The following is a 10,000-nucleotide window of genomic DNA, read 5'->3' on the forward strand; positions in this document are numbered from 1 at the left end:
TATTTAACGCTATTTTATATAGCGCAAATACTTTTTTTTTATTAATAAGTCATAACAAGTTATAACTATTAATTTTTCATTTTATATAATAGCCTCCCCAATAACTATATATAAAATTTTACACATGTATAAATACATGTGTACTGTGTTTCTGTCTTTGTACACTATATTAATTGTGTATAATTTTTATACACCTATAGTATATCAAAAACTCATTAAGAACATAGTTCTTAATGTATCACACCAGACTAATTAACGATATAGGGGCAACCAGGTCGGACTTGTTTGGTTTTTCCTACTCCCAAATATCTTTTTCTGTATAGAGGGATTCTAACGACCAGTCGTAATGAACCATAAAAAGGAACAAACTGTCGATACGAAAGAACCATATACATAGTAAAAATTAACGATAGAAGTAAAATATTACAACTATCTTTATGTATATTACGCTACGAATATACAGGATTTATTTGAAATCATTGATTTCTCTTTGCCATATGAAGTAGTTTTGTGCCACTATTTCTTTATGTGACACCTTTTTTTCAAAATATACCACTAAATTATCAAGCCTTCTATTATAATAAAAAAAAATATTTACTATAATAGAATCAAGCTTCTCCACTATATATTATTATACTGATGTGTCTATTTATTTATGTGTTGCTGCCATATTATAATTCGTCAACCGCATCTCTATAAGCACTATTATTTTAATGATGCCCCAGTTCATTAAATATTATATGAAGTAATTTTACTTCGTGCTGATGCTAACTCCATGAAGTAGTTTTGTGCCACTACTTCTTTATGTGACACCTTTTTTTCAAAATATACCACTAAATTATCAAGCCTTCTATTATAATAAAAAAATATTTACTATAATAGAATCAAGCTTCTCCACTATATATTATTATACTGATGTGTCTATTTATTTATATGTTGCTGCCATATTATAATTCGTCAACCGCATCTCTATAAGCACTATTATTTTAATGATGCCCCAGTTCATTAAATATTATATGAAGTAATTTTACTTCGTGCTGATGCTAACTCCATGAAGTAGTTTTGTGCCACTACTTCTATCTGCAGTAGCATTTTTTCAAAATGTACCACTAAATTCAACATGTATTTATGCACCTCCATAACCAAACATAAATACATTTATAGTGTGTTTATTACGAATAAACACACTATATTTATTTTAATACCTTGGGACACCATTTGTATATATGGGCTTACTTTAAATTCCACCAGACTTTAGTAAAACCCATATATATTATATGTATTTTATGCACCTCCAAACATAAATACATTTATAGTGTGTTTATTATGAATAAACACACTATATTTATTTTAATACCTTGGGACACCATTTTTATATATGGGCTTACTTTAAATTCAACCAGACTATAGTAAAACCCATATATATTCTATACTAAATGCATCTGCACTATTAATGCCGCCACTACATTAATTTATATGAAAAAGTAATTTTACTTCTTCGTGCAGAAGCACACTCCACAAGTATGTTTTGTGCCACTACTTCTATCTGCAGTAGCATTTTTTCAAAATGTACCACTAAATTCAACATGTATTTATGCACCTCCATAACCAAACATAAATACATTTATAGTGTGTTTATTACGAATAAACACACTATATTTATTTTAATACCTTGGGACACCATTTGTATATATGGGCTTACTTTAAATTCCACCAGACTTTAGTAAAACCCATATATATTATATGTATTTTATGCACCTCCAAACATAAATACATTTATAGTGTGTTTATTATGAATAAACACACTATATTTATTTTAATACCTTGGGACACCATTTTTATATATGGGCTTACTTTAAATTCAACCAGACTATAGTAAAACCCATATATATTCTATACTAAATGCATCTGCACTATTAATGCCGCCACTACATTAATTTATATGAAAAAGTAATTTTACTTCTTCGTGCAGAAGCACACTCCACAAGTATGTTTTGTGCCACTACTTCTATCTGCAGTAGCATTTTTTCAAAATGTACCACTAAATTCAACATGTATTTATGCACCTCCATAACCAAACATAAATACATTTATAGTGTGTTTATTACGAATAAACACACTATATTTATTTTAATACCTTGGGACACCATTTGTATATATGGGCTTACTTTAAATTCCACCAGACTTTAGTAAAACCCATATATATTATATGTATTTTATGCACCTCCAAACATAAATACATTTATAGTGTGTTTATTATGAATAAACACACTATATTTATTTTAATACCTTGGGACACCATTTTTATATATGGGCTTACTTTAAATTCAACCAGACTATAGTAAAACCCATATATATTCTATACTAAATGCATCTGCACTATTAATGCCGCCACTACATTAATTTATATGAAAAAGTAATTTTACTTCTTCGTGCAGAAGCACACTCCACAAGTATGTTTTGTGCCACTACTTCTATCTGCGGTAGCATTTTTTCAAAATGTACCACTAAATTCAACATGTATTTATGCACCTCCAAACCAAACATAAATACATTTATAGTGTGTTTATTTGGAATAAACACACTATATTTATTTTAACACATGGGTTACTTCATATATAGTGTGTTTATAATGAATAAACACACTATATTTTAATGCATAGGTTATTTCATATATAGTGTGTTTATTATGAATAAACACACTATATTTATTTTAATGCATGAGCTACTTCATATGTAGTGTGTTTATTTTGAATAAACACACTATATTTATTTTAACTATACAAATGCATGTTATTTTAGTAATACATTTCATATAAAATGCTACAGCATAAAGAAGTAGTGGCACAAAACACCTATATATACATGGTGTCTGTTGCTTGAACAAACACTTGTATATATTATGAAGGAAAATTTTTCTTCATGGTGCGAGAACACCACTGACTCTATAGGTGTTTTGTGCCACTATTTCTTTATGCGGTAGCATTTTATATAAAATATATGACTAAAATGACATTTACCTCTATAGGTTAAATACGTTTATAGTGTGTTTATTTGGAATAAACACACTGTATTTTAATGCATGGGTTACTTCATATATAGTGTGTTTATTATTAATAAACACACTATATTTATTTTAACACATGGGTTACTTCATATATAGTGTGTTTATAATGAATAAACACACTATATTTATTATAATACCTTGGGACACCATTTGTATATATGGGCTTACTTTAAATTCCACCAGACTTTAGTAAAACCCATATATATTATATGTATTTATGCACCTCCAAACCAAACATAAATACACTTATAGTGTGTTTATTATGAATAAACACACTATATTTATTATAATACCTTGGGACACCATTTGTATATATGGGCTTACTTTAAATTCCACCAGACTTTAGTAAGAAACATTTGTATTCCTTAATAAATGCATACTTTGTATGTACATTTATATATATTTACACGCCAATACTATAGAATATAGTAATTGGCATGCGGGTTCTTGTTTATAACATTTCTGATACTCTATGTACACACATTCCAAAGTGATACATAGCGTTATTATATACTTAAGACTTTTCGCATATGCTCAAGTCAAGGGCAAGTATATATTTATGCATGCCAATACTATAATATAGTAAAATTGGCGTGCGGGTGTGCTTGTTTGTAACATTTCTGATATACTATGTACACATTCCATAGTGATACATAGAGTTATTATATATTTAAGACTTTTCGCATAAGCTCAAGTCAAGGGCAAGTATATATTTACACATGCCAATACTATAATATAGTAAAATTGGCGTGCGGGTGTGCTTGTTTGTAACATTTCTGATATACTATGTACACATTCCATAGTGATACATAGAGTTATTATATATTTAAGACTTTTCGCATATGCTCAAGTCAAGGGCAAGTATATATTTATGCATGCCAATACTATAATATAGTAAAATTGGCGTGCGGGTGTGCTTGTTTGTAACATTTCTGATATACTATGTACACATTCCATAGTGATACATAGAGTTATTATATACTTAAGACTTTTCGCATAATGCTCAAGTCAAGGGCAAGTATATATTTACACATGCCAATACTATAATATAGTAAAATTGGCGTGCGGGTGTGCTTGTTTGTAACATTTCTGATATACTTATGTACACATTTCATAGTGATACATATATACTTAAGACTTTTCGCATATGCTCCAAGGGGCAAGTATATATTGACTTGTATATATTATATATTTACACGAGCCAATACTATACTAGAATATAGTAATTGGCATGCGCGTTCTTGTTTATAACATTTCTGATACTCTATGTACACATTCCAAAGTGATATACATAGAGTTATTATATACTTAAGATTTTTCGCATGCTCAAAGAGACAAGTATATATTAATTTTATACATAGGGACACCATTATGTATATTATTTTGTAGTATATAGGTGGGTGGTTATAATATATATAGGTTAAATATATATAAAAAAAAAATAATAATAATTAATAATAATGGCAGGCCTTAATGAATACACACACCACCACCAACAGTGAGTGAAACACCGGCTACCATTATTGATGATTCTCGATTGACTCTATATATATATATTATATATTATTATATATACTACATGCACAATGTACAAAACCATTGCGAAGTCGTATATTTTTATATATAAACATATTATATATATCGTCGAATCATCAAGCAAAGGATAAGCTTCAGTGGATCGCAGTATGGCAGCTGCTCAACCACTTACAACACCTTGCCCGTTACAAAAGTCGTTTACAATTGATTCTAGGCTTTGTCATTGTATTAAATAATGTTTTAATAAGTAACTAGCATTGGCACCAGGTGATCGAAGATCCTCCAAAGTTAACTATGTTACTCATAACATTGGCATCACATATTCATTGTCGTTTATAAATGCATATAAACTTTTAATGATTTAGAAGCCATACAATGCAAATTGCCCCATTTTTATCATTGCAGTCCAGCACGGATACGACCTTAGAGGCGTTCAGGCATAATCCAACGGACGTAGCGTCATACCACTGTTCGCTCGAACAAGTATTGTGCCATAGGTCCGTACCTGCGGTTCCTCTCGTACTACGCAGGAATGCTGTCGCAACAACGTTTTTGTCATTAGTAGGGTAAAACTAACCTGTCTCACGACGGTCTAAACCCAGCTCACGTTCCCTTGCATGGGTGAACAATCCAACGCTTGGTGAATTTTGCTTCACAATGATAGGAAGAGCCGACATCGAAGGATCAAAAAGCGACGTCGCTATGAACGCTTGGCCGCCACAAGCCAGTTATCCCTATGGTAACTTTTCTGACACCTCTTGTTAAAAACTCTTTAAACCAAAAGGATCGATAGGCCGAGCTTTTGCTGTCCCTGTGTGTACTGGACACCGAGATCAAGTCAGCTTTTGCCCTTTTGCTCTATGTGTGGTTTCTGTCCGCACTGAGCTGGCCTTGGGACACCTCCGTTATTATTTGAGAGATGTACCGCCCCAGTCAAACTCCCTACCTGGCAATGTCCTTGAATTGGATCATACCGGAGTAATTGGAGTTATACCAAATTCATAAATTGAAAATACACATAAATGCGCATCCTCTCATTATTAGAATTTGTTTGCAATTATATAACAAACTCATGATACTTTGATCAAGAAGCTTGCATCAAAACCCAATACCATAAGATATATAAAAATATATCCGTATAATGGCTAGGAAATGATACACGTTCCATTTAATCAAGTAAGTAAGGAAACAATAAGAGTAGTGGTATTTCATTGGCGATACTAAACCGAAATCTAATATCTCCCACTTATTCTACACCTCTTATGTCTCCTTACACTGCCAGATTAGAGTCAAGCTCAAAAGGGTCTTCTTTCCCCGCTAATTATTCCAAGCCCGTTCCCTTGGCTGTGGTTTCGCTAGATAGTAGATAGGGACAGTAGGAATCTCGTTAATCCATTCATGCGCGTCACTAATTAGATGACGAGGCATTTGGCTACCTTAAGAGAGTCATAGTTACTCCCGCCGTTGACCCGCGCTTACTTGAATTTCTTCACGTTGACATTCAGAGCACTGGGCAGAAATCACATTGTGTCAACACCCGCTAGGGCCATCACAATGCTTTGTTTTAATTAGACAGTCGGATTCCCCAAGTCCGTGCCAGTTCTGAATTGATTGTTAATTGATAATCGTTATAATTTAAAAGAGCTAAAACTGAAAGGTTTAACCCCTCCAGATTAGTATTCTTAAAAATTTTAGCAAGAAAGTTCCACAATTGGCTACGTAACTAACAATCCGGGGAACAAATGACGATCATTAAAAATAATCGAAATTCTATTTACCCAGAACGAGAACATAAACCATGTTATTGTTTCCCAATCAAGCCCGATTATCTCAATCTTCAGAGCCAATCCTTATCCCGAAGTTACGGATCTAATTTGCCGACTTCCCTTACCTACATTATTCCATCGACTAGAGACTCTTCACCTTGGAGACCAGCTGCGGATATTGGTACGGCCTGTTGAGAAGTTTGCGTGTCCCCACCATAAATTTTCAAGGTCCGAGGAGAAAATATCGACACAACAGTATATGTCATGCTCTTCTAGCCCATCTACCATATCTCTCTGCGAAAGACTTCCATGGTAGTACGGCTATAAAACAGAAAAGAAAACTCTTCCGATATCTCTCGACGGCTTCTTTATGGTCGTTCCTGTTGCCAGGATGAGCACAAGGCCCATATTTAATAACAAACGGATACTCAACAGGTTACGGAATTGGAACCGTATTCCCTTTCGTTCAAAATTATTCAAGTGTATCAATAATAATATGTATGTTGTGTATATATATATATATTTTTACTTGAAAATTTTCGGCTTTCGCCTTGAACTTAGGACCGACTAACTCGTGATCAACCACTGTTCACACGAAACCCTTCTCCACTTCAGTCCTCCAAGGTCTCATTCGATTATTTGCTACTACCACCAAGATCTGTACCAATGGCGGCTCCATGCAGGCTTACGCCAAACACTTCTACGCACACCATTGTACCTTCCTACTCACTAAAGTTTCAAAATTTATATTTTTATATAAATATGAATCATTTACTTTAGCGGTAATGTATAGGTATACAACTTAAGCGCCATCCATTTTAAGGGCTAGTTGCTTCGGCAGGTGAGTTGTTACACACTCCTTAGCGGATTACGACTTCCATGTCCACCGTCCTGCTGTTTTAAGCAACCAACGCCTTTCATGGTATCTGCATGAGTTGTTAATTTGGGCACCGTAACATTACGTTTGGTTCATCCCACAGCGCCAGTTCTGCTTACCAAAAGTGGCCCACTGGGCACATTATATCATAACCTTAAACTTCATTTCAAGAAAGTTAAGGTTCTTACCCATTTAAAGTTTGAGAATAGGTTAAGATCGTTTCGACCCTAAGGCCTCTAATCATTCGCTTTACCAGATAAGATTATTTTATGCAATATATAAATGCACCAGCTATCCTGAGGGAAACTTCGGAAGGAACCAGCTACTAGATGGTTCGATTGGTCTTTCGCCCCTATACTCAATTCTGACAATCGATTTGCACGTCAGAACTGTTTCGGTCTTCCATCAGGGTTTCCCCTGACTTCAACCTGATCAAGTATAGTTCACCATCTTTCGGGTCACAGCATATATGCTCAAGGTACGTTCCAGTTAGAGGTATAAATAATATAAATATTATTATACATAACTATATAGAGCGCCCCGGGATTGAATTAATAAACTATATAAAATAATTTAAAAACTAATCCCATTTGTATTGGTAGTCAAGTTAATTACGCCATTAGGTTTATAAAATAAATCCCAATGACTTGCATATATGTTAGACTCCTTGGTCCGTGTTTCAAGACGGGTCCCGAAGGTATCCTGAATCTTTCGCATTGTTAATCATACAAGTGCCTATAATAAATATAAATATCATAGATATAAATATCATTATATAATTTCGAAAAATTAACACACTGTATTTCATATCAATCTATCAGCACTTTATCAAATTTAATGACATTTATTCTATGTTATCAATGGGCAAGCCATAATAATTTGAATAAACTATAAGCCATATTTTATGATAAATTTTTGTATATGCTAATAGATTACAATGTCCTTATATGGGAAAAATGCACACTATTATTAATAATATTTATTAAATATTATAATTATAATGATGAATTTCCCATAATGGATATTCAGGTTCATCGGGCTTAACCTCTAAGCAGTTTCACGTACTATTTAACTCTCTATTCAGAGTTCTTTTCAACTTTCCCTCACGGTACTTGTTTACTATCGGTCTCATGGTTATATTTAGTTTTAGATGGAGTTTACCACCCACTTAGTGCTGCACTATCAAGCAACACGACTCTTTGGAAATCATCATCTAGTAATCATTAACGTTATACGGGCCTGGCACCCTCTATGGGTAAATGGCCTCATTTAAGAAGGACTTAAATCGTTAATTTCTCATACTAGAATATAGATGTTCCATACACTGCATCTCACATTTGCCATATAGACAAAGTGACTTAGTGCTGAACTGTTTTCTTTTCGCTCGCCGCTACTAAGAAAATCCTTGTTAGTTTCTTTTCCTCCCCTAATTAATATGCTTAAATTCAGGGGGTAGTCCCATATGAGTTGAGGTTGTATAAATATAATATATTTTCATTTATTAGAAATGTGTTAAAATTTCTAATATATTTAATACATATATATATATATTTTATGTGAAATGAGAACACAACTACCCATTAAAATTCATTTAAAAGAAGAAAAAGTTCATAGTCCCAATCATTTTTATACTTTTTATATTCTTTTTATATTTATATTCGCACAACATTAATAAGAGGCAATTCTAGATAAAATGTATTTTATGCTAGACATTCCTCAGTATTAAATGAATTGTGTGAAAAAAAAGAAAGTATAAATTTTCTTCTTTTCATCACTCTCATATACAATTTTATATAGGAATATTATGTTTGTATATTTATGAGATGATGTGTGTGTTTCATTTCATATATATATTGTATTATATGCTCTTAATATTATGAATATATGAATATATATATCCAATAATATACCATATGCTTTAAATATTTTGTATATTAAACAAAATATTTATTAAGCAACTTAATTAGCATAGTCTTACAACCCTCAACCATATGTAGTCCAAGCAGCACTTCAAAATTAATTAAAGTACATAACAGCATGGACTGCGATATGCGTTCAAAATGTCGATGTTCATGTGTCCTGCAGTTCACACGATGACGCACAGTTTGCTGCGTTCTTCATCGACCCATGAGCCGAGTGATCCACCGCTTAGAGTTTTATATTGATGTTTTTGTTTGTTTTTATATGTCATATATGATTTTATTGAAAGAAATTAAAAATACACCATTTTATTGGCATATATCAATTCCTTCAATAAATTGTATTTAGACCTAAATAAATGCTGCGTAATGACTTAGTTTAATATAATCAGTTTTTTGTAGCATATATAATTTTATATGTATGGATTTGAATATTTTTCATCGATTATATTAAACATTAACCTGGGCATTTTCACACACACAAGTAGTATGTGAAAAATAGGTACAACATTGTTTAATTTAGGTGTTTATTATTGCATGTTTTTTCCATTGTATGCAACTTATAAATTAATAATGAAGCAATACAATTATTTAGCAATAATATTTTAAATCAAAACATATATATATGTATTGATTTAATTTGATTGACCTTTCTATATAAATATGTTGCGTAAAGACTTAGTTTAATATAATCAGTTTTTTGTAGCATATATAATAATATGTGGATTATTTTCATCGATTATATTAAAGCATTAACCTGGGCATTCTCACACACGTCTGCGTGAAAAATAGGTACAACACTTATTTACTTTAGGTCATATATGTTGTGTGTAAA

General features: G+C 32.2%; 2 non-coding genes across 2 annotated transcripts; both read right to left on the bottom strand.

Annotated features, from left to right (window-relative positions):
- Positions 1 to 4,711: 4,711 nt before the first annotated feature.
- Positions 4,712 to 8,722, bottom strand: LOC115630218. Its single transcript, XR_003996066.1, has one exon. It is a non-coding gene; the product is annotated as a large subunit ribosomal RNA (ribosomal RNA).
- Positions 8,723 to 9,223: 501 nt separating this feature from the next.
- Positions 9,224 to 9,402, bottom strand: LOC115630224. The gene has a single exon (XR_003996069.1). It is a non-coding gene; the product is annotated as a 5.8S ribosomal RNA (ribosomal RNA).
- Between the last annotated feature and the right edge of the window lie 598 nt (positions 9,403 to 10,000).

The sequence above is a fragment of the Scaptodrosophila lebanonensis genome, unplaced genomic scaffold (genome assembly GCF_003285725.1).
Source record: "Scaptodrosophila lebanonensis strain 11010-0011.00,11010-0021.00 unplaced genomic scaffold, SlebRS2 tig00000365-arrow-arrow-pilon, whole genome shotgun sequence".
Classification (NCBI taxonomy): domain Eukaryota; kingdom Metazoa; phylum Arthropoda; class Insecta; order Diptera; family Drosophilidae; genus Scaptodrosophila; species Scaptodrosophila lebanonensis.